The 23242-nt window shown below is 45.2% G+C and overlaps 5 non-coding genes across 5 annotated transcripts; all 5 read left to right on the top strand.

Moving 5' to 3' along the window:
- The first annotated feature begins 13394 nt into the window (after nt 1-13394).
- Nucleotides 13395-13466, top strand: trnaq-uug (transfer RNA glutamine (anticodon UUG)). Its single transcript has one exon. It is a non-coding gene; the product is annotated as a tRNA-Gln (tRNA).
- Nucleotides 13467-17494: 4028 nt separating this feature from the next.
- On the top strand, nt 17495-17576 carry trnal-aag (transfer RNA leucine (anticodon AAG)). The gene has a single exon. It is a non-coding gene; the product is annotated as a tRNA-Leu (tRNA).
- A 1471-nt stretch (nt 17577-19047) lies between these two features.
- On the top strand, nt 19048-19129 carry trnal-aag (transfer RNA leucine (anticodon AAG)). Its single transcript has one exon. It is a non-coding gene; the product is annotated as a tRNA-Leu (tRNA).
- Nucleotides 19130-20755: 1626 nt separating this feature from the next.
- On the top strand, nt 20756-20837 carry trnal-aag (transfer RNA leucine (anticodon AAG)). The gene has a single exon. It is a non-coding gene; the product is annotated as a tRNA-Leu (tRNA).
- Nucleotides 20838-22462: 1625 nt separating this feature from the next.
- trnal-aag (transfer RNA leucine (anticodon AAG)) lies at nt 22463-22544 on the top strand. Its single transcript has one exon. It is a non-coding gene; the product is annotated as a tRNA-Leu (tRNA).
- The last annotated feature ends 698 nt before the right edge of the window (nt 22545-23242 follow it).

Here is a 23242-nt window from a genome sequence, read left to right as displayed (position 1 = left end):
CTACATTATATATTATAAACATTATATACCGTATTGCCAACATTACAACCGTGACTTCACTTCAAAAATGTTTCATTGTCTGTAAAGTGCTTTGAGATATCCTCAGGTCGTGTTAGGCGCTGTATGAATGCAAATTATTCCACTCTTTCTTTTACTTCACACACGTCTATTTATTAAGCAAACATCTATCAAACTCAATGCAAAATTTTGCAGCCCTTCACTTTCATCAAAATTTCAAATTCCGGCATCAATTGGTCAGGCACAGCATATCTTAGGGAAACTTTTCGATTGTAGCCCATAAGCTACAAGAGGAATTTCGGCTTCTTCAGAGTGATTGCTGAGAATGTGGATTCGGAAAATCAAATGGAGCCAAGACTGTGACCAGTTTGACGGCGGCATTTCGCAACCCCCAATATTGGTCCTTCGACACGGCATTTTATGACATTTTCAGCACGGAGTCCTTCTCAGTCATTTATCGAGTGACATCGAAACTACAACACAGGAAGAGGCCATTCAGCCCAACTGGTCTATTTATGATGCACACGACCCTCCTCCCTCCTTACTTCATCTAACGCGATCAGGATACGCTTCAATTCCTTTCTCCCTCATGTGCTGATCTAGCTCCCCCTTAAATGCATCTGTGCGATATGCTCAACTCTTTCTTGTGGTCGTGCGTTCCACACTATTACCATTCTTTGAGGAAAGAAGTTTCTCCTGAATTCCCGATTGGATTTCTTCGCGACTATTTTTTAATGATGACCTCTAATTTTGGACATGCTCAGAAACCCGAACCCCTCAACCTTTTCATTTCTGGAGAAAAGTGAACCAACCTGTTCAGCCTTTCCTGATCAGGATGTGCTCTCATTTTTGGCATCATCCTTGTGAATCTTGTTTGCGCCCTCTCCAATGCCTGTATATCCTTTCTATAGTATGGAGATCATAACTGTGCACAGTACTCCAAGTGTGACCTAAACCAGGTTCTTTAGAAGTTTAACATAACTTCTTTGCTTTTCAATTCTATCCCTCTACAAATGAACCCAATTCTTGATTTACCCTTTTTCTGGTCTTATTAATCTGTGTTGCTACTTTCCGTGAATTGTGCATCAGTACCCCTTTATTCCGTTATCCCATTTAGACTATTATTAATTAAGCAATATGTGGCCTCCTTAATCTTCCTATCAAAATGCAACATCTTACACTTATCTATATTGAAATTCATTTTCCAATTACATGCCCATTCTGCAAGTTTATTAATTTCCTCTTGAATTTTAACGCAATCTTCCTTTGTATTAACTATCCCTCCCAATTTGTTGCGGCCCGCAAATTTTGAAATTGTACTTCTGATTCCCGAATCCAAATAGTTAATGTAAATTATGAACAACAATGGACCCACCAGCGATCTCTGTGGAACACCACTGCTTGCCTTTGCCTGTGTGAGTAGCTACCCTTAACCTCTCTTCTCTGTTTCCTGTTTTGTCGCCAGCTTGCTCTCCATTCAGCTACCTGTACCCTGACTCCACATGCTCAGACCCTTGGCCATGAGTCTACAGTTCGGCATCTTATCATCTGATGTACCACATTGGAATATCAGCCGATATATCTCAAGAGCACGTTTCCTCACAGGAAGCAGTTCCACAAGTTTGTGTGTGTGCATACGCATGTGTGTATGTGTGTGCTTGTGCGTGCATGTATCTGTGAGCATTTCTGTTTGCCAATTTGATTATGTGGATGCGTGTGTATGTGTCGCACGTATGTATGTATGCGTGAATGTGTGTATGCATGTTTTTGTGTCTAGGTGTGAGCGCATGCATGTGAACGCGTTTGTGTGTATGTGTGTCTATGTACCTGATTGTGAGTGCACATCTGTGTGTATGTGTGCATGTCAGTGCGTATGTCTGCGTATGTTTGCGTGTATGTGTGCAGGTGCTGAGAAAGGAGCCAGGATTCTTTGAATGGTGTTTGCTCAACGCAATCCTTGCGTTGTTTACATGGTGTCATGGTGAGCACTGTGGACTTTGAATCCAGTGATCCGCGTTTAAATCTCTGTGACACCTGTTTTGAGTCGATCCCTATGTTTCCCATATCAAAGAAGACACTTTTTACAATGTGGACACAGGTCGATTCTCGAGTTCAACATTCAAATATCCTCCCGCCACGTGAGCAGTTACTGCAATCCACGTAATTGGAGTTTTAGTCCATCGCATTGCGCAATGACGGAATGTTTCTTTGCAGTGAATGTTAATTCTTAAGTTGAAAGGATCCATCTCGGCTCATAACCTTGACTTGTTCTGTTCTCTTTCTTTCCTCCCTCATTGAGCTTCCTGCTCTTCTGGGCTTCATGTGATTGGCTCAGCAGAACCTGGTTTTCGTTCAGTTGAAGTGCTGTATAAGACAGATTTCCTTTCCTGTCTAATCTTTGCCGATGAAGAATATTGGAAAATGTCAAATGATTTCTCTTCAATTGCCAGCTGGTGCTCACACTGTGCCATTCCTCTCAGACTGGATGCTTCATTCCAGGCCGATTGATGTCCATTCGAGTCATGCAAAGAATGGACGCTTTTATTCGTACAGCCGATGGGAGCAATCTCATGCAGCGAAAATAAACATCTGAAAGCTGTTTTAAGCTGCCTTCAAATCGAACTGGCAAGAATAGAACTGAAAATACCGACCAGAATGCAAAGGTTGAAATGAAAATGTTCAATGTTTATTGTTCTCTTCTTGTGAAAAGTTCCGAAGCTTTCTTACTTCAAATGACAAAAAACATTCATGGACTAATGATTCGAGACCGAATGCTTTATCTGCTGCCTCCCGGTACACGGAACATTGTCAGCAGATTCGGCCCGTTGGTTTCCCAGTGTGAGGGAGAGAAGTGTCTGATCTGCTCTGCGAATTAATCCAGAAAAAATCGGGTAAATTTGTCAGCTCTGAGTGATTCATTGGGGAAGTTTGAGAACATTTCTTGAAGACTCCGGCTCACTCAGAAACTAACCCAGACACACGGATTGACCCAGAATTAACCAGAGATGGTCACATGGATAAACAGAGCCGAGATACAGGCAGTGTTTGGAAACACGTGGGAATGGATAAGAGAAAGAGAAGGACAAAGCGATTTGATGACAAAAACTTGACTTGAACCCTAAAAGACAGCAACAAGAGGCTGCTAGCGTTTGTAATGACCGGATGTGGTGTCCAGCATGTACCTCAGGGCTCCATGCCTGAGTTGCTTAAAATGCCTGTCGAATGAGCAGGAGTTCCTGGCATCAAATCCCAGGGGGATCTCATTCTTTTCACCTTGGTTCCATTTCCCTATTTGTGACTTTTAAGCGAGGGCTTTGAGATTCTTCGGAATTCAACAAATACAGAGGTGCCAAACTGCACCTTTAATGTGCGGACAGAATGTATGAAGTAAGATGCTGGAAATCTGAAATAATAAGAGAAACTGCTGGAAAAACTCAGCAGGTCAGAGAGCGAACGTGGGATAACGTTCTGGCGAAAGGTCATCGATTGAAAAATTATTCTACCTTCCTCCTTTCACAGATGCTGCCTGACCCGTTGAGTATTTCCAGCATTTCCTGTTTTTATCTCAGGGAATGAGTCGATGACGTGTGTCGAGTATCCTCCGCTGGAGAAGTTTTTTTACAAACTCAGTTACTTACACAGGATCACAGTGACAGGAGTAGGCCATGCAGTCCCTCTGGCCTGTTCCTTCATTCAATCATATAATGGCTGATCTGTACCTGAACTCCATTTAGACGTTTTCAAGCCATTTCCCTTGATACTCTAACTTTACAAATCTCCATTTATCGCATTCTTGAAAATTTCAATTGAGCCAGCATCCACTGATTTCCACTGCCCTTTGAGTGTCCAACGTGCTTCCTGATATCACTCCTGAACGGCCGAGCTCTAATTGTAAGAATGTGCTCACTTGTTCGAAATCGCTGCACCAGAGCTAATGGTTTATATGTAACTACCCTATCGAATCTCTTCACCAGTTTAAACGCCGATTAAATGGCCCTCCCACCGTATAAACTCAAGGGAATACAAGTCAGCTTTATGCAACCTGTCCACATAATTTCCCCTTTTATGCCCACGTATTTATTTGAATCTGTGCTACACTCCCTCCAACCCTTCCTGAGTTGCAGTGCCCAACACTGAACGAAGTTCTCCAGATGGAATATGAACAAGGATCTGTTCATCTGAAGCATCATTTCCTCACTTTTGTTTTCCAGCCGACTTAAGATAAAGGCTTTCACTTCATTAGCCTTTTTGATTGCTTTTTGTACCTCTATAGCAGCTTTTAATGATTTGTGTTCCTTGACACACGAATATCTTTACTCCTTCACACTTCCTAGTCTCTCGCCACAAAGAAAATGTTTAGATTTTTCTTTATTGGATCCAAGGTAGATGACCTCACACTTCCTCAAATTAAGCTCCATCTGCCATATTTTTGCCCACTCTCTTTGTCTGGCAATGTCAGTTCGTAACTTCCTGCTCCAATCTACACACGTTACCATGCCTCCTAATTTAGTGTTAAGTGAAAATTTGGATTTAGAACTCTCTATTCCTTCGTTCACCGCCATTTGCCACATTCTGCCAATCAGAATGCATTCATAGAATCATAGCATCATAGACTGATACAGTCTCTTTGAAAAAGTGTCCAATTCGTCTCATTCCCCTGTTCTTTCCACAAATTTTCGCTCGTCAAATATTCATCCAATTCTCTTCTCAAAGTTATTAGTGAATCTGCTTCCACCACCCTTTCATGCACTGCGTTGCAGATCATAACAACTCGCTGTTTTAAAAACAATTTCTCCTCACCTCGCCTCTGGTTCTTTTGCCAATACTATCAATCTGCATCCTCTGGTTACAGGCCCTTCTGCCTCTGGATAAAGTTTCTCCTTATTTGCTCTATCAAAACACTTCATGATTAAGAACACCTCCATTAAATCTTCCCTTTACCTTCTCTGCTCCAAGAGAACGGCCCCTCCTTCTTTCGTCTATATACACCGACTCTCTGTCTCCTACTTTTTAACCAATTACGAACATATTTCACAAGCTTACCTCCAATTCCATGCACTTTAAATTTCGCTAACAATCTCTTGAGAGGAACCTTATCAAATACCTTCTGGTATTCCATTTGGACGATATAAGTGGATATTTTGTATTCATTCATGGGATGTGGGAGTCGCTGGCAAGGCCAACATTTATTGTCCATCCCTAAATGTCCTGCTAATTAACGGGGAATAGAGAGGAGACAATGAGACAATAGGCGGGAGTCCAAATTTAAAGCCAGAAGTACCGTGGCGGAATAAATTTGATGGAGGTATGGTGGAGTCAGCTTGGAGCATCGACGAACTGATGTCCAGTTTCGGAGGCAGGTGGGCAGAGCGAGTGAATCCAGAAGTTATCTGAAGGGAAGAGTAACAGAGGGCGCATTGCTGGAAGTATTTCTTTGTGAATGAAGAGCTAGGAGGTGTGCAGAACGAATCACGGGCAGAAAAACAGTGGGGAAATTGAAGGTCATTGGAAGATCAAGAAACGGCAGAGAAATTGAATATGGCCCAGGGACTGAATTTATAACCAGGAACCAGGAACTGAAGCAAAATAAAGATAAAAAATAATAGTAGGACCAGTAGGATAGTCATAAGCTCAGCAGATATTAGCAGTGGTGGAAGGTGGGCATCAATCACAGCAGCTAAGGGTAACAATGCAATCCAATGCATTCAAGTGCAGTCCAGTGGAGTGGCGTCGTCTTGAAGTCCAGGAAAGTCCAGCAATTTGGAAGCCAAAGTTGAGCAAAGAACCAGTGCTCACTGATGAAAACAAAGAGCAGACATGGTCGGGGAGTTGGCCCAGGTAACTTTATAGTTGCAGCTTCAACTTGTAGTTCGGGATAAAATGCACCCACCATCAAACTCACCATGGACTACTCCTCAGAATCGGTTTCTTTCTTGGACACACAAATCTCCATCAAAGACGGACACCTCAGCACCTCACTCTACCGCAAGCCCACGGACAACCTCACGATGCTCCACTTTTAAAGCTTCCACCCCAACCACGTCAAAGAGGCCATCCCCTATGGACAGGCCCGACGAATACACAGGATCTGCTCAGACGAGGAGGAACGCGATGGACACCTACAGACGCTGAAAGACGCCCTCGTAAGAACGGGATATGACGCTCGACTTGTCGATCGACAGTTCCGACGGGCCACAGCAAAGAATCGCTTAGACCTCCTCAGAAGACAAACACGGGACGCAACCAACAGAGTACCCTTCGTCGTCCAGTACTTCCCTGGAGCGGAGAAACTACACCATGTTCTCCGCAGCCTTCAACATGTCATCGATGACGACGAACACCTCGCTAAGGCCATCCCCACGCCTCCACTGCTCGCCTTTAAACAGCCACCCAACCTCAAACAGACCATCGTTCGCAGCAAGTTACCCAGTTTTCAGGAGAACAGCGTCCACGACACCACACAACCCTGCCACGGCAACCTCTGCAAGACATGCCAGATCATCGACATGGATACCACCATCACACGAGAGGATACCACCCACCAGGTACATGGTTCATACTCCTGTGACTCGGCCAACGTTGTTTACCTCATACGTTGCAGGAAAGGATGCCCCGGAGCATGAAACATTGGCGAGACCATGCAGACGCTGCGACAACGGATGAACGGACACCGCGCAACAATCGCCAAACAGGAGGGTTCCCTCCCAGTCGGGGAACACTTCAGCAGTCAAGGACATTCAGCCACCGATCTTCGGGTAAGCGTTCTCCAAGGCGGCCTTCGAGACACACGACAACGCAAAATCGTCGAGCAGAAGTTGATAGCCAAGTTCCACACCCATGAGGACGGCCTCAATCGGGATCTTGGGTTCATGTCACGCTGCACGTAACCCCACCAGCAAAAAAGGGGGAAAAATTTATCTGTTTTTTAAAATTCTCTCTCTCTCTCTCTCTGCCATTTTGAGTTCCTTTCAGCCTGCCTGTGTAATCGACACAATGTATATCTAATGTACTGGGACGTGCTGTTCTCCGTGACTGGCCTGTTTGAATAACAACGACAACTTTTGATTGGTGTGATGCTGTCCCAACATAGTATAACATATGCGATTTGAGAACCTTTTCATTCATTCATCTGACGAAGGAGATAATCTCCGAAAGCTTGTGATTTTAAAAGAAATTTGTTGGACTATAACCTGGTGTTGTAAGATTCCTTACATTTGTCCACCCCAGTCCATCACCGGCATCTCCACATCATGCCCACCAGAAGAGCCAGTGGACGTTAAACAGGGTAAGAGAGCAGATTTGGGGAGAAAGGGATTCGGATGGCAAAGGATGGCCAAGGATCGTGTTGAACAGCAAAGGAGCTCTCCATGGAGCTAACAGCCTAGGAGCCATCTTAAAACTGCCATCTTTAAATTTAAATATGGCAATCATCGAGGGGATAAGAAATAAATTGTCCAGAGTAAACTGGACTGCGCTGTTAAAGGGGAACCATGCAGACCAAGGTAGTAAGTATTCATATGATTATTTGTATAATCCAAAACCAATACACACCGATAAAATGCAAAAACTCTACTTGTGTAGTTAAGCAACCATGACCAACGGATGAATTAAGAGGCAGCATCGAGCTAAAAGAAAAGTCTTACACAAATACAGGAAAAGTGGAATGGGGGAGCTATAAAAAGCATCAAAATGATACAAGCAAATTAACAATAGGTGCATGAAGCTTTTAGAAACGAGAATGTGGGACAAAGTTAATCGTCGTTTGGACAAGTGTGGATTATTAAAGGAAAACCAGCATGGGTTTGCTAAACTTGATTGCGTATTTTGATAAGGCAAACTGGAGGGTTGATGAGGGCAATGCGGTTGATGTTGTGTCATGGACTTTTAAAACGCGTTTGATAAAGTGCCACTTAATAGGCTGGTAAGCAAAATTGAAGCCCGTGGAATAAAAGGGGCAGTGGCAGCATGGATCGAAATTAGCCAAGTGATAGGAAACAGACATTGTGGTGAACAGTTTTTTTTCGGACTGGAGGACGGTAGACAGTGGCGTGTGAACGGATGGTTGAAGCAGAAACCATCAGCTCATGTATAATAGGTGGATGTGCACCTGAAGTGCAGCGACCGACAAGGCTATCAACCAAGTGCTGGAAAGTGGGACGAAGCTGCGTGGCTCACTTTCGGCTGGCGCCGTAAATATTCTATGATTCTACATTCTCCAGGTGTCATTACTAGGGCCATTGCTTAAAATATATATTTTTATATAACTAACTGAAGGCTAGAAACAGAATCCATATGGATTGAAACAAAAGGTAAGAAGGGATCGATCATGCTAATAGGGGTATACGACAGACCACCTTATCGCGGAGAGGAGGTGGAGGAAGAAATATGAAAGCACATTTGTGAAACGAGTAAAGGACATAGAATAATAATGATGAGAGATTTTAGCTATCCCCAGATGAACTGGCAAGAAGAGCTCGATAAAGTGGGACACCGAATGAAGTTTTTACAATGTGTGCTGGACTCCTTTCTTACCCAGTCTGCAAACAGCCCAACAAGAGAGGATGCACTGCTGGGTCTAGAAACGAACAAGAACAGAAAATAGAAGTAAGTGTCCGGGTGCATCTAGGCAATAGCAATTACAACATAATAAGGTTTAAGTAAAGATTGTGAAGCACATAAGTAAGTCAAAGACCAACATGATGAATTGGAAGAACGCACGTTTTCAGGGGATGAGAATGGAAATGGGAAAAATAACCTGTAAAAAATACTGATAAACAAAACAAAACGAACAGAAGTGGGAAATGTTTAAAAATGGTGATATATGGAGTCCAGGAGAAATATATCCTACTGAAAAACAAGAAAAACCAGCCAGTAATGATACACCATGGAAGAATAAAGGAATAAGTGCTCAACTGAAACTAAAAAAGGAATACACGAAATACATAGACAACAAAGGAGAGGATGACAAAACGGATTACGAAACAGTTAGGGAAAGGGTAATAATAACAAGCAGGAAGGCAAAGAGAATAGACAAAATTGAATTATTAAGCAATATAAAAAGAAATAATTAAGTATTGTACGGACACACAACTGGCAAAAGAAAAATCGGGATAGACATAGGGGGACTAAGGTATACACACGATAAACTCACAGGTAATGACAGCAATATGGCAGAAACATGAAATAATTACTTTGCCTCAGTATTTACCAGGGAGACTAACATGGTAAGGATGATATTAGAAGAAGAAATACAAATGTAAAAAGACATTTAAGATAGAAAGGGGGGAGATAATTGAAAAACTAACCAAACCTAGAGAGGATACAATCCCTGTTCCAGGTGGATTTCATCCGTGCATCGTAAAAGAAGCAATTCAAGCAATAGCAGAGGGGCTATTACATATATATTGAACAAATCATTAGAACAGTGTATATTGTCAGAGGACTGGCAGACAGATAATGTGATTGCTAAATTTAAAGATGGAAGTAGAAGCAGTCCAGGGAACTACAGAACAATTAGCTTAACTTTGAAGGTAGTAAAGATAATAGAATCTTTTATTCAAAGATGTAATAGAAAAACATCAGGAACGTAAAATATAAAAAAAGAATAGTCAGCAAGGATTGCAAAAAGGAAGGTCACGTTTGACCAACGTTAATGAATTCTTTGAAGAAGTGACAGAAAGGGTAGACAAGGATAACGTGGACGATGAAAAGTATTTGGATTTTCAAAATGCCTTCGATAAGGTACTGCATAGTGGAATCATGACTAATGTCAGAGCATGTGGAGTCAGGGCACAAGTAGCAGAAAGGGTAGCAAGCTGGCTACAGAAAGCAGAGAGAAGGGTTAAAGGTCGTTACTCAGGTTGGCAAAAGATGGTAAGTGGTGTTCCGAAGGGATGGGTGCTGGGACCACTGATGTGCACCATTTAAATAAACGAATTGTACTCGGGAATCGGAAGCACAGTTTTAAAAATTTCAGATGACATCATATTTTTTGCGGTGGTGGGGGGGTGGTGCTGATATCGTTAATATAAAGGAGGACAGCAAAAAAATGCGGGAAGACATTAATAAAGTTGCAGAATGGGCAAGTAATTGGCAAATAAATTTCAATATAGATAAGTGTGAGATATTACATTTCGTTATAAATAATAAGGGGCGACATACTGCTTGGATAATAAGAGTCTCAATGGTCAGAGGCTGGGTATTCTGCGGCGAGTGACTCACCTCCTGACTCCCCAAAGCCTTTCCACCATCGACAAGGCACAAGTTAGGAGTGGATTGAATACTCTCCACTTGCTTGGATTAGTGCAGCTCCAACAACACTCAAGAAGCTCGACACCATCCAGGACAAAGCAGCCCGCTTGATTGGCACCCCATCCACCACCCTATACATTCACTCCCTTCACCACCGGCGCACTGTCGCTGCAGTGTGTACCATCCACAGGATGCACTGCAGCAACTAGTCAATGCTTCTTCGAGGGTACCTCCCAAACCCGCGACCTCTACCACCTAGAAGGACAAGAGCAGCAGGCACTTGGGAACAACACCACTTGCACGTTCCCCTCCAAGTCACACGCCATCCCGACTTGGAAATATATCCCCATTCCTTCATCCTCGCTGAGTCAAAATCCTGGAACTCGCTCCTTAACAGCACTGTGGGATTCTTTCACCACACGGACTGCAGCGGTTCAAGAAGGCGGCTCACCACCACATTCTCAAGGGCAATTAGGGATGGGCAATAAATGCCGGCCTCGCCATCGAACGCCCCCATCCCATGAAGGAATAAAAAAAGGATAGAGGAGCAGAGTGATCTGGGCGTACAGATGATTAAAGTAGCGAAGTTGGTTAGCAAGGCGATAAAAGAGCAAACCAAGAATCGGGGTTTATTTCCAGAGGGATGGAATTGAAAAGCAGAGAAGTTATATTAAATTTGTGTCGAACCTTGTTTGGACCATACTTGGAGTATTGGGAACAGTTCTGGTTTCCATATTATAAAAAAAGGACATAGAGGCATTCGAGAAGAGGCAAAACATATTTAGTGGGATGAACGGAAGCATACCGACAACTGGACAACGAGGTATACTACAGACGGTTACCCGCAGATCCAAAGAAGGAACACACCCACCAGCTCAATCAACTGATCAAGACCTTCGATACAGACCTTCAAAGCATCCAACGCGCTCTCATCCCAAGTACTCCCCGCGTGGGAGACTTCTACTGCCTCCCAAAGATACACAAAGCCAACACACCCGGACGGCCTATCGTACCAGGCAACGGAACCCAGTGTGAGAACCTCTCTGGATACGTCGAGGGCATCCTGAAACCCATCGTACAGGGAACCCCCAGCTTCTGTCGCGACACTACAGACTTCCAAGAAAAATTCAGCACCCACGGACCAGTTGAATCAGGAACACTTCTCACCACGATGGACGTCTCGGCACTCTACACCAGTATGCCCCACGATGACGGCATCGCTGCAACAGCATCAGTACTCAACACCAACAACAGCCAATCCCCAGACGCCATCGTACAACTCATCCGCTTCATCCTGGATCACAATGTCTTCACCTTCGACAACCAGTTCTTTACCCAAACACAAGGAACAGCCATGGGGACCAATTTCGCACCCCAATACGCCAAAGTTTTCATGCACAAGTTCGAGCACGACTTCTTCACTGCACAGGACCTCCAACCAACGCTATACACCAGATACATCGACGACATTTTCTTCCTATGGACCCATGGCGAAGAATCACTGAAGAGAGGACACGATAACATCAACAAGTTCGATCCCACCATCAAGCTCACCATGGACCACTCCTCAGAATCGGTTTCTTTCTTGGACACACGAATCTCCATCAAAGATGGGCACCTCAGCACCTCACTCTACCGAAAGCCCATGGACAACCTCACGATGCTCCACTTTTCCAGCTCCCACCCTGACCACGTCAAAGAGGCCATCTCCTATGTACAAGCCCTGCGAATACACAGGATCAACTCAGAGGAGGAGGAACGCGATGGACACCTACAGACGCTGAAAGACGCCCTCGTAAGAACGGGATATGAAGCTCGACTCGTCGATCGACAGTTCCGACGGGCCACAGCGAAAAATCGCAGAGACTTCCTCAGAAGACTAACACGGGACGCAACCAACAGAGTACCCTTCGTCGTCCAGTACTTCCCCGGAGCGGAGAAACTAGGCCATATTCTCCGCAGCCTTCAACATGTCATCGATGACGACGAACACCTCGCTAAGGCCATCCCCACACCTCCACTACTCGCCTTCAAACAGCCACCCAACCTCAAACAGACCATCGTTCGCAGCAAATTACGCAGATTTCACGAGAACAGCGTCCACGACACCACACAACCCTGCCACGGTAACCTCTGCAAGACATGCCAGATCATCGACACAGATACCACCATCACACTGGAGGACACCACCCACCAGGTACATGGTTCAGACTCCTGTGTCTCGGCCAACGTTGTCTACCTCATACGTTGAAGGAAAGGATGCCCCAGAGCACGGTACATTGGCGAGACCATGCAGACACTGCGACAACGGATGAACGGACAACGCGCAACAATCGCCAGACAGGAGGGTTCACTCCCAGTCGGGGAACACTTCAGCAGTCAAGGACATTCAGCCACCGATCTTTGGGTAAGCGTTCTCCAAGGCGGCCTTCGAGACACACGACAACGCAAAATCGTCGAACAGAAATTGATAGCCAATTTCCGCACCCATGAGGACGGCCTCAACCGGGATCTTGTGTTCATGTCACGCTGCAGGTACCTCCACCAGCGAAAGAAAGTTATCTGTTTTTAACACAACAGTTCATTCTCTGTCTTTCTCTTCCTTTCGGATGTTTCTCTCTCTCTCTCTGTCTGTCTTTTGTTCTGGCCGTTTGTGTGTTCGGTCGTCCTGTAGGTAACATCACTCTGTCTGAACACTTTGTTTGCCTTGACAACGGGCAGTTGGAAAGATAATCTGCAATCACCAGGTATTGTTCTCTGACTGTAAAGACGGTAACCTTCTATGGAATCCCACACTCGCTCACCTGACGAATGAGAAAGCCTCCGAAAGCTTGTGATTTTCAAATAAAACAGTTAGACGAAAACCTGGTGTTGTTAGATTCCTTACATTTGACAACCCCAGTCCATCAACTGCATCTCCAAATCACAGATTTAAAATTAACAATGGCGCTAGCATTAACTGTCATTTGCAAAAGAAAGAGCCTATCTTAACCAAACGTTTTCGTGCAGAATTGTTGCCAACTTCACTCCTGAAAGCGCTGGCTCCAATTTATCGACGACGTCCCCGAGTTCGAGAAAAGAGCCAAGTATCTTTGGATGGAGGGTGCGACATTTCTTATGGAATGGGTTCCATGGTGTAATGGTGCGCACTCTAGACTTTGAATCTAGCGATCTGAGTTCGAATCTCGGTGGAACCTGATTTGTTTTTGTCCCATTCGTTTGCAACTGCAGGGCGAAAAAACAAATGCAGCTGGAATGCACTCCCTGCTGGTGGGAAGTTGCTGCCTCAATCAATGACGTTCCAGTTGCTTCGATCGATTTCAGTTCAAAAGCTCAACCGGACTTTTGCTTTCAAAAATCAGCAGAAGAGAAAGTTGTTTTTTCTTTGATGTTAAGTTTCACTTCACCAAAGAATGGTGTTTGCTGAGCTATTCTTTGTAATCTGCATTCAGCAGTCAAGCATGTAGAAATTCAATGCATTGTTTTTTGAAAGGCAGGCATTGCTTGGATCATGTCCTCGGGCAAAGTTTACATTTTCTTTGCAAGAAGTTGCAGTTTTGCTGATGGGAGAGCTTTGTCGGTAGCCTCGAGGTGTCAGTGATATGGCATTATGGCAGTGCTAATAAAAGAGCCAAGTGTCTTTGACTGGTGGATGCCGGCAGAAGTAATCAGTTGGATTCCATCGTGCAATGGTGAGCCTTCTGGACTTGGACTCCAGCGATCCAAATTTAAACCTCGAATCTTGTCCGATTCGTTTGCAAGGATCGAGCTCTTTTCTTTTTACCCCGAACTTCATGCATCAGTGCCTTGCAATGTTTATGCACTGATTATGCAACAAGACGAGCTGCGCTGAGCAGTGTGAAACAGAAGCAGCAACGAGCGAAGCGATGGATTTGCCAGCAGCTGTGTGATTGGCAAAGCATCTATACTTATCAAAGGGGAAAGTGGGGAAGCTGAACGTCTGGATGAGAAAGGGCGGAGCCGAAGTGACAGGTTGGGATTGACCAGGGCTTGCAGTTTTGTGAATGGCAGAGGTTTGCCAGTCGCCTCGTGCAGTGAACGATGCAGCGCCATGGCGATGCTGATAAACGAGCCCAGTATCTTTGATGGAAGGTGGGGGCCTGTTTTAATAAATGGGTTTCATGGTGTAACGCTGAGCATTCTGTACTTTGAATCCAGCGATCCGAATTCAAATCTCGGTGGAACCTCAACTTTTGTCAAATTCGTTTGTAACTTTTGGGGAAAGAAACAAATGGCACCTGGAATCCCATCCCTGTTAGTGGGCAGTTCGCTGCCTCAATCAATGAGGCTCGAGCTCCTTGTATAAATTTGGCCTTTTGTTAAAGGCAAATCGTATTGAACTGACTTGATAGAGTTTTTGATGAGGTCACGGAGTGGGTTGATGAGGTCAATGCGATTGATGTGGTGATTTTTAACTTTCAAAAGGCGTTTGATAAATTGCCTCATAAATGCTTGTCATCAAGATTGATACCCATAGAATAAAAGGAGCAGTGGCAACATGGATACAAAATTGCCTCAGTAACAGGAACCAGAGAGGATTGATGAACGGTTGTTTTTCGGATTGGAAGGAGGTGTACAGTAATGTTTCCCACAGGTCGGTACTCGCACCACTGCCGCTTTTGACATTTATTAATGACTTGGACTTGGGTGTACAGGGCACAATTTCCAAATTTGCAGATGAGACAAATCTTGGAAGTATAGTGAACAGTGAGGAGGATAGTGATAGACTGCAAGTGGATATACGTATTTCACCCAGAAAAATGCAAGGTGATACACCTTGGTCGGAAGAAGGAGGAGGAGCAACATAAATTAGAGTGCTCAAATCGAAGAGGGGTGCAGGAACAGAGAGATCTGGTGGTATATGTGCACAAATCGTTGAATGTAGCGAGGCTGGCTGAGAAAGCGGTTCAGAAAAGCAGACGGGATCCTGGGCTTTATAAATAGAGGCATAGAGTACTAAAGCACGGAATTCATGATGAAACTTTATAAAACATGAGTTCGACCACAACTGGAGTAAAGGGTCCAATTCTGGGCACCGCACTTTTGGAAAAATGTGAAGGCCTAAGAGAGGGTGCAGAAAAGATGAACGAGATTGATTCCAGGGATGAGGGACTTTAGTTACCTGGATAGACTGGAGAAGCTGGGGTTGTTCTTCTTGGAACAGAGACGATTGAGAGGAGATTTGAGAGAGGTATTTAAAATCATGAGCGGTGTTGACAGAATAGATGGAGACAAACTTTTCCCATTGGCGGAAGGGTCAAGAACCAGAGGAAATAGATTTAAGTGACTGGCAAAAGAACCAAAGCTGACTTGAGGAAAAAGCTTTTTTAGTCAGTGAGTGGTTCGGATCAGGAATGCACTGCCAGGGGTCGTGGTGGAGGCAGATTCAATCGTGGCTTTCAAGAGGGAACTGTATAAATACTTGAATGGAAAACATGTGCTGGGCCACGGGGATAGGGCGAGGAAGTGGGATTGGCTGGATTGCTTTTGCACAGAGTTGGCAGGACTCGATGTATCGATCGGCCTCCTTCCGTGCTGTCACCTTTCTATGAGTCTGTCAGCTCAGCCTATCTTTTGCTTTCCCAAAGCTTCAGAAGAGAAAGTTGCTTCATGTGCAACGCTGCGCTTGACTGCACCAAAGAATGGTGTTTGCTGAATTTTTCTTTGCAATCTGCATTCAGCAGGCAAACATGTCGAAATTCAAAGCACTGTCTCTTGAAATGCAGGCATTGCTTGGATCGTGTCCTCGGGCAAAGTTTGCATTTTATTTTACGCAAATCTTCATGCATCAGTGCCTTGCAATATTTATTCACAGATTATCCGGCAAGACTGTAATAGGAGCAGAATCTGCGCTGAGCAGATTGAAACAGAAACAGTCACGAGGGAAGCGATGGGTTTGACGAGCAGCTGTGTGATTCGCAGAGCTTCGGAACGAAGCAGAAGGGAAAGGGTGGAAGCTGAAGGTATCGATGAGAACGGGCCGAGTCAAAGTGGCAATTTGGAATTTTCCACTTCTTGCAGTTTTGCTGATGGGAGAGGTTCAGCAACAGTCAGTGATGCAGCGACATGGCCGTGCTGAGAAAAGAGTGAAGTGTCTTTGGATGGAGGGTGCGGCATATCTTCATGAATGGGTTCCATGGTGTAAAGTTACACACATTAAATTCTAAATCTAGCGATCCGAGTTCGAATTTAGGTGGAGATTGTTATGTTTTTGGTTCTTTTGGTTGAAACTGCAGGACGAAAAAACAAAATGCAGCTGGAATCCACTCACTGCTGGTGGGAAGTTGCTGCCACAATCAATTAGGTTCCAGTTGTTTCAATCGTATTCAGTCCAAAAGTTACTTGTCGAATCTTGTGATCCAGGTGATGGTAACTGAAGAACTGGTTTTTGTTTTGATGCTTTTTGGCTTGTTTCTTTCAGCAGTTGAGTTGCGTGACCGACGGGCAGCGCTGCAGAGCTGTGAATGGCGGTTGACAGGTGCACATTTGGCAAGTTGGGGCGGCGCAGCAAGATCGGAAGTGTTCCGCCTTGGTCTTAATAGTTCTGTTCAAACATGCGATTGAATCAAGTAGAGGATAAATGTAAAGAGCGCCTGTGGCGAAAAAGGAGCGATTACAGGCCATGAGCGAAAGGTCTTTCAAATTATTGTGCTGCACGACGCTGTGTGAGGATTCGGCAGATTTTAAACGTGTGTCGGAAAGTAAAGTGCGATGTTGTGTGTGCGAAGAGCACAAGAAAGTTGTGCTTGAAGCTGCGCCCTTGAGGAAAGTTTCAGGTTGTCAGGAAAACGGCTACAGTGAAAGCTCAAAAATAAATCCAGAAACTGCTGGCAACACTCAGCAGGTCAGGTATTATCTGTCGACAGAGACGCGTCAGATACTCGCGAGCAATGCAACATTCATCCACCGTGGCTTCGGATTGGAGCGAGGCCCAAGACTTCTGGTTGAATTTCAGGAAGGAACCAAGACGTCGAACGGTAAATGCAATAATGGCGCGGATGAGATACAAAACCATGCGTGCAGAGCACAATGGATTAGGAATCCATCACCTCAAACACTCGGCCACCTCGTCGCATGAATATTGCTCATAAAGCCCATTTATTTGATTCGTTCAATGGAAAATCCTCGACTCAAAGGTCAAAATGCAAGAAAACCACATTTCAATCACCAGATATCAGATTCTGAAGGCAGAGCTTTGACAGGTGGTAGCGTGGCAGAGCGGTTTAAGGCGCTGGATTAAGGCTCCAGTCTCTTCGGGGGCGTGGGTTCGAATCCCATCGCTGCCAGCGTGTGAAGTGCTTGCTATTTTTTGCTCATCACCAAACATCCTTCTTTTCTCAGCAGCAACGGGCGCGACATTGCTGTTGTTCTGGCATGATTGACCCACCAAATGCGCTTCGCCTTGATCGATTGTTGCTGGCAAAAACCATTCCTTCAAATCCAGCACTCTCACATGCCTGTACTTGATGCTCCACAGTTCAAACTGGCCTGTTTTCCCCACTTTTTCTTCCTTCCACAGCCAATATGCCGCCTTTCCTTTCTTCTTTCCACTTCATGGAAACTTTCCTGCGGCATTGCCGACTCCAGCATTCACTTTCATGATCTCACGCCTTTAAGTTTGTTCTGCTGCGACCGCTGTTTCTATTGGGCAGATATCCGATTCGCACCAATGTTCATTTGCGCCTTGAAACCAGTCGATACATTTCGATCTGCGTGACCGCTCCACAGACAAACACGATGAAAGCAGGGCTGGCCTCTGGAAAGACAGCCGCCCGATTGTTCAAAATTTTACTTGTCGAATCTTGTGATCCAGGTGATGGTAACTGAAGAACTGGATTTTGTTTTGATGCTTTTTGGATTTTTTCTTTCAGCAGTTGAGTTGCGTGACCGACGGGCAGCGCCACAGAGCTGCGAGTGGCGGTTGAGAGGTGCACATTTGGCAAGTTGGGGCGGCCCAGGAAGATCGGAAGTGTTCCGCCTTGATCTTAATAGTTCTGTTTAAACATGGGATTGAATCGAGTAGAGGATAAATGTAAAGAGCGCCTGTGGCGAAAAAGGAGCGATTGCAGGCCAAGAGCGAAAGGTGTTTCAAATTTTCGTGGCGCAGGAAGCTGTGTGCGGATAAGCCAGATTTTAAAGCGAGTGTGTCGGAAAGTAAAGAGCGCTGTTGTGTGTCAGTAGAGCTCAAGAAAGTTGTGCTTGAAGCTGCGCCCTTGAGTAAAGTTTCAAGTTGTCAGGAAAAGAGCTATCGTGAAATCTCAAAAATAAATCCAGAAACTGCTGGCAACACTCAGCAGGTCAGGTATTATCTGTGGACAGACACTCGCTTTACCGGGGCGTCATTGTGCACTTTCTTGATACTTCACGTTATTCACATCTCACACTCGCAACACCTCCGTGCACCAATCAGGACCTTGCTGATTTGAGCAGAGATCAGCGAGCAATGCAAAATTCATCCACCGTGGCTTCGGATTGGAGCGAGGCCCAAGACTTCTGGTTGAATTTCAGGAAGGAACCGACACATCAAACGGTAAATGCAATAATGGCGCGGATGAGATACAAAACCATGCGTGCAGAGCACAATGGATGAGGAATCCATCACCTCAAACACTCGGCCACGTCGTCGCATGAATATTGCTCAGAAAGCCCATTTATTTGATTCGTTCAATGGAAAATCCGCGACTCAAAGGTCAAAATGCAAGAAAACCACATTTCAATCACCAGATATCAGATTGTGAAGGCAGAGCTTTGACAGGTGGTAGCGTGGCCGAGCGGTCTAAGGCGCTGGATTAAGGCTCCAGTCTCTTCGGGGGCGTAGGTTCGAATCCCACCGCTGCCAGCGTGTAAAGTGCTTGCTATTTTTTCCTCATCACCAATCATCCTTCTTTTCCAAGCAGCACCGGGCGCGACATTGCTGTTGTTCGGGCATGACTGCCCCACCTGATGCGCTTCGCCTTGATCGGATCCTCGTCCATGCTCTGCGTTGAGGTCGCAGTTTGTTCGGTTTGAATACGAGCTACAGTATAGTTTCGATTACCTCTTTTGTTCTCTACCACATACACTAATAGAATGCAGCAAGAAATCAATCTTTTGCACAAAAAAGAAATATTTTTTGTTGTTTGCAAAAACCTAACCATTCCTTCAAATCCAGCACTCTCACATGCCCGTACTTGATGCTCCACAGTTCAAACTGGTCTGTTTTCCCCACTTTTTCTTCCTTCCACAGCCAATATGCCGCCTTTCCATTCTTCACTCAACTTCATGGAATCTTTCCTGCGGCATTGCCTACTCCAGCATTCACTTTCATGATCTCACGCCTTTAAGTTTGTTCTGCTGCGACCACTGTTTCTATTGGGCAGATGTCCGATTCGCACCAATGTTCATTTGCGCCTTGAAACCAGTCGATACATTTCGATCTGCGTGACCGCTCCACAGACAAACACGATGAAAGCAGGGCTGGCCTCTGGAAAGACAGCCGCCCGATTGTTCACGAATTTTACTTGTCGAATCTTGTGATCCAGGTGATGGTAACTGAAGAACTGGATTTTGTTTTGATGCTTTTTGGATTTTTTCTTTCAGCAGTTGAGTTGCGTGACCGACGGGCAGCGCTGCAGAGCTGCGAGTGGCGGTTGAGAGGTGCACATTTGGCAAGTTGGGGCGGCCCAGGAAGATCGGAAGTGTTCCGCCTTGATCTTAATAGTTCTGTTTAAACATGGGATTGAATCGAGTAGAGGATAAATGTAAAGAGCGCCTGTGGCGAAAAAGGAGCGATTGCAGGCCAAGAGCGAAAGGTGTTTCAAATTTTCGTGGCGCAGGAAGCTGTGTGCGGATAAGCCAGATTTTAAAGCGAGTGTGTCGGAAAGTAAAGAGCGATGTTGTGTGCGAGTCGAGCTCAAGAAAGTTGTGCTTGAAGCTGCGCCCTTGAGTAAAGTTTCAAGTTGTCAGGAAAAGGGCTATCGTGAAATCTCAAAAATAAATCCAGAAACTGCTGGCAACACTCAGCAGGTCAGGTATTATCTGTGGACAGATACTCGCTTTACCGGGGCGTCATTGTGCACTTTCTTGATAATTCACGTTATTCACATCTTCAACTCGCAACACCTCCGTGCACCAATCAGGACCTTGCTGATTTGAGCAGAGATCAGCGAGCAATGCAAAATTCATCCACCGTGGCTTCGGATTGGAGCGAGGCCCAAGACTTCTGGTTGAATTTCAGGAAGGAACCGTCACATCAAACGGTAAATGCAATAATGGCGCGGATGAGATACAAAACCATGCGTGCAGAGCACAATGGATTAGGAATCCATCACCTCAAACACTCGGCCACCTCGTCGCATGAATATTGCTCAGAAAGCTCATTTATTTAATTCGTTCAATGGAAAATCCTCGACTCAAAGGTCAAAATGCAAGAAAACCACATTTCAATCACCAGATATCAGATTGCGAAGGCAGAGTTTTGACAGGTGGTAGCGTGGCCGAGCGGTCTAAGGCGCTGGATTAAGGCTCCAGTCTCTTATGGGGCGTGGGTTCGAATCCCACCGCTGCCAGCGTGTAAAGTACTTGCTATTTTTTCCTCATCACGAAACATCCTTCTTTTCCAAGCAGCACCGGGCGCGACATTGCTGCTGTTCGGGCATGACTGCCCCACCTGATGCGCTTCGCCTTGATCGTATCCTCGTCCATGCTCTGCGTTGAGGTCGCAGTTTGTTCGGTTTGAATACGAGCTACAGTATAGTTTCGATTACCTCTTTTGTTCTCTACCACATATACTAATAGAATGCAGCAAGAAATCAATCTTTTGCACAAAAAAGAAATATTTTTTGTTGTTGGCAAAAACCTAACCATTCCTTCAAATCCAGCACTCTCACATGCCCGTACTTGATGCTCCACAGTTCAAACTGGTCTGTTTTCCCCACTTTTTCTTCCTTCCACAGCCAATATGCCGCCTTTCCTTTCTTCCTTCCACTTCATGGAAACTTTCCTGCGGCATTGCCGACTCCAGCATTCACTTTCATGATCTCACGCGTTGAAATTTGTTCTGCTGTGACCACTGTTTCTATTGGGCAGATGTCCGATTCGCACCAATGTTCATTTGCGCCTTGAAACCAGTCGACACATTTCGATCTGCGTGACCGCTCGACAGACAAACACGATGAAAGCAGGGCTGGCCTCTGGAAAGACAGCCGCCCGATTGTTCACGAATTTTACTTGTCGAATCTTGTGATCCAGGTGATGGTAACTGAAGAACTGGATTTTGTTTTGATGCTTTTTGGATTTTTTCTTTCAGCAGTTGAGTTGCGTGACCGACGGGCAGCGCTACAGAGCTGCGAGTGGCGGTTGAGAGGTGCACATTTGGCAAGTTGGGGCGGCCCAGGAAGATCGGAAGTATTCCGCCTTGATCTTAATAGTTCTGTTTAAACATGGGATTGAATCGAGTAGAGGATAAATGTAAAGAGCGCCTGTGGCGAAAAAGGAGCGATTGCAGGCCAAGAGCGAAAGGTGTTTCAAATTTTCGTGGCGCAGGAAGCTGTGTGCGGATAAGCCAGATTTTAAAGCGAGTGCGTAGGAAAGTAAAGAGCGATGTTGTGTGTGAGTAGAGCTCAAGAAAGTTGTGCTTGAAGCTGCGCCCTTGAGTAAAGTTTCAAGTTGTCAGGAAAACGGCTATAGTGAAAGCTCAAAAATAAATCCAGAAACTGCTGGCAACACTCAGCAGGTCAGGTATTATCTGTGGATAGATACTCGCTTTACCGGGGCGTAATTGTGCACTTTCATGATCCTTCACGTTATTCACATCTTACACTCGCAACACCTCCGTGCACCAATTTTTCCTTGCTGATTTGAGCAGAGATCAGCGAGCAATGCAAAATTCATCCACCGTGGCTTCGGATTGGAGCGAGGCCCAAGACATCTGGTTGAATTTCAGGAAGGAAGCGACACATCAAACGGTAAATGCAATAATGGCGCGGATGAGATACAAAACCATGCGTGCAGAGCACCATGGATTAGGAATCCATCACCTCAAACACTCGGCCACCTCGTCGCATGAATATTGCTCAGAAAGCCCATTTATTTGATTCGTTCAATGGAAAATCCTCGACTCAAAGGTCAAAATGCAAGAAAACCACGTTTCAATCACCAGATATCAGATTCTGAAGGCAGAGATTTGACACGTGGTAGCGTGGCCGAGCGGTCTAAGGCGCTGGATTAAGGCTCCAGTCTCTTCGGGGGCGTGGGTTCGAATCCCACCGCTGCCAACTTGTAAAGTGCTTACTATTTTTTCCTCATCACCAAACATCCTTCTTTTCCAAGCAGCACCGGGCGCGACATTGCTGTTGTTCGGGCATGACTGCCCCACCTGATGCGCTTCGCCTTGATCGTATCCTCGTCCATGCTCTGCGTTGAGGTCGCAGTTTGTTCGGTTTGAATACGAGCTACAGTATAGTTTCGATTACCTCTTTTGTTCTCTACCACATACACTAATAGAATGCGGCAAGAAATCAATCTTTTGCACAAAAAAGGAATATTTTTTGTTGCTGGCAAAAACCTAACCATTCCTTCAAATCCAGCGCTCTCACATGCCTGTACTTGATGCTCCACAGTTCAAACTGGCCTGTTTTCCCAACTTTTTCTTCCTTCCACAGCCAATATGCCGCCTTTCCTTTCTTCCTTCCACTCCATGGAAACTTTCCTGCGGCATTGCCGACTCCAGCATTCACTGTCATGATCTCACGCCTTTCAGTTTGTTCTGCTGCGACCACTGTTTCTATTGGGCAGATGTCCGATTCGCACCAATGTTCATTTGCGCCTTGAAACCAGTCGATACATTTCGATCTGCGTGACCGCTCGACAGACAAACACGATGAAAGCAGGGCTGGCCTCTGGAAAGACAGCCGCCCGATTGTTCACGAATTTTACTTGTCGAATCTTGTGATCCAGGTGATGGTAACTGAAG

Source organism: Heptranchias perlo, chromosome 35 (assembly GCF_035084215.1).
Source record: "Heptranchias perlo isolate sHepPer1 chromosome 35, sHepPer1.hap1, whole genome shotgun sequence".
NCBI classification, from domain to species: Eukaryota; Metazoa; Chordata; class Chondrichthyes; order Hexanchiformes; family Hexanchidae; genus Heptranchias; species Heptranchias perlo.
This window is presented reverse-complemented; position numbering and strand designations above follow the sequence as displayed.